General features: G+C 37.0%; 1 non-coding gene across 1 annotated transcript; it reads left to right on the plus strand.

Moving 5' to 3' along the window:
- The first annotated feature begins 2,266 nt into the window (after window positions 1-2,266).
- On the plus strand, window positions 2,267-2,370 carry LOC122471125. Its single transcript, XR_006294132.1, has one exon. It is a non-coding gene; the product is annotated as a U6 spliceosomal RNA (small nuclear RNA).
- Window positions 2,371-2,621: the final 251 nt, after the last annotated feature.

Consider the following 2,621-nt stretch of genomic DNA (forward strand, 5'->3'; position numbering starts at 1 on the left):
ACTCTCTATCCCATGGTTAGTGGTTGCATTTGCTAAGAAAGGCACCCTTTTATTGATCTAGGACATTTTTTCATTAGTATTTGCTTTCCCTTTTGGAATAATAGGAATAATGTGTCATAAAAAACAGTAATAATGATAATTATGATGATGGTGATGCTGGTGGCTCACAGAATTTTCTCCTATATACGAGGCATGTAATAACATTGCATGTGTTTATGTTATTATTTATTATCACAAACATTTTATAAGATAGGCATTAATATTTGCTCCCATTTTACAGAAGAAGGAATCAAAACTAGAGTGCTGGAGTGACCTGGCTGAAAGTCACACTACTGATAAATGGAGAGTTGGAATTTGCACCAAGTGTGCGAGATCTCAGAACCCAAGCTCTTAGGCACTCTGCATACCAGACACACAAACAACTTCTAGCTCTTCATTTTACACATTATCTTCTTATTCTTTCTTTTTTCTGGGCTGCACGTCTCTGCTTCCTTAAGAACTCCTTAATTAATATGACTTTTAGTCACCACATGATCATAGCTGATTGTATTTTATAGGTTTCTAGATTTCTTCCCTAGTATATGGAATTTTGAGCTGGAAATAATACTGAAATGTTTGAAAAATGCAGCATATAGAAGATTCTATGGCCACCCTTCACCACTTTTCCAAATCAAGTTTCTCCATCTGCGAAAGTTTTTAAAATAAAGATAATTGACTTCAGAAGAATACCAAAGTACAAAACTTAAAGAAGTTAGAAAATATTTACAACTGGGAAGACCCCATTTTCAGACCAGAAGGATTCTTTTTATTTCTCTGAAATGTCCCATTTTCTCTGTAATACTGACTATAAAACTTACTTTAGGGGCACCTTGGTGGCTCAGTCAGTTAAGCATTTGACTCTTGATTTTGGCTCAGGTCATGATCTCATCGTTTGTGAAATTGAGCCCCGTGTTGGGCTCTACACTGACAGCACAGAGCTTTATTGGGATTCTCTTTCTCCCTCTCTCTCTGCTCTTCCTCTGCTTCTCTCTCTCTCTCTCTCTCTCTCTCTCTCTCTCTCTCTCTCACACACACACACACACACACACACACACATAAATAAATAAACTTTATTTAAAAAGAACACTTAGTTTAAATGATTTCTTACTTGATTTGAGGACATGGAACTACATCTTCCTCCATCATCTGAAATTTGGGATGAATGTGCTTTCACCTCAGCTGCCTCAGCTGCCGCACATGGGGAGTACATCACTCATGTAAGAACTCCAGGGCAAACTTCTGGCCAAGGTAATGTTGCTAACAGAACTCAGACTTTCCAGTTAGTCAGGAGGAGAAATGAGAAGTTGTTTGGACTGGCTTTGGGTGGTTAAGGAAAATTAAAGAGCAGGAGAGGATAGACGTAATCCCCACAGCTGTAGTGATAGTTGGGGCCACTGCAAAAGTTCCTGGCTGCTGATACCTTTGCCTGGAACTCTGAAGAAAGTTCTGATGCTGGTGTGGAAATTGTGCTGAACAAGAACTGGTCTTTGAGAAAATTCCTAGGGTGTGTATAAGTAAGCTAGTATGCTTTCAAGGAACTCATACACATTCCAGGCAAGTAGCAAAGCCAGTGCCCAAAGAAGCAGATAGACCTTGTTAAAAGAGGGAAATAGTAGTAAAAGTAGTAGTTATAGTAATAAAATATTATGTAAAATAGAACAATGTCAGTAATATAAAGAGTCAAACGTGGAAATGAGAAGAGAGAAGGCTTTTGTAGTTAGGCCATTGCTATGCCTTTCCACATCCTTTTCTATGTGACTTAATGATGTTCATGGCAAAAGGGTCTTCAACAAAGTGTCTTTGGAGAGATAACCTATTCCAATGAAAAGTAGACACTATTAAAATGTCAGGATTTCTGGGTTACAGTTCTGGTCAGTAAGTAGTACTGTTGTTTGAGGTACTTTTTATTATTAGATTATTATACGTAAAGATTAAAAACCAACAATAGCAATGCAGAATTGCCGTAAAACCATACCTCTCCCTTGCTCTACCTCTCCAATTACCTAGTTCTTGTTCTTGTTATTTTTTAAAATGCTGCTTCTTATGGAGGTTACATCCTAGCTGTAAGCAACGTGCTGGTATGACTTTTTCTTGATTTATGAAACATAGGCATTATCATTTCCTGTCTATTGAAGATGAACATTTAGCTCACTTATATAACCCCAACATCCCCTCCTCTACTCAACCCTTAGTTAATATTTTAGTTTTCCAGTTGGTTAAATCTTTAGTACTTGTTTCAACAGCATATATGCTAAAATTGGAATGATACAAAGATTAGCATGGCTCCTGCTCAGGGATGACATGCAAATTAATGAAGCATTGTATATTTTTGTGGAATATTGTTCAGCCTTAAAAAAGATTGCACTTCTAACACATGCTATAACATGAAATACCCTTGAAGACATATGCCAAGTGAAATAAGCCAGAGATAAAAGGACAAATATTATATGATTCTACTTACATGAGATACCTAAAGTAATCATATCATAGAGACACAAAGTAGAATGTTTAGGCATTAATATCAGGGGCTGGGGAGAGGGGGCAATAGGAGTTCTAGTTTAATGGGTATAGAATTTTAGTTG

The sequence above is a fragment of the Prionailurus bengalensis genome, chromosome D3, assembly GCF_016509475.1.
Source record: "Prionailurus bengalensis isolate Pbe53 chromosome D3, Fcat_Pben_1.1_paternal_pri, whole genome shotgun sequence".
Taxonomy (NCBI): Eukaryota; Metazoa; Chordata; class Mammalia; order Carnivora; family Felidae; genus Prionailurus; species Prionailurus bengalensis.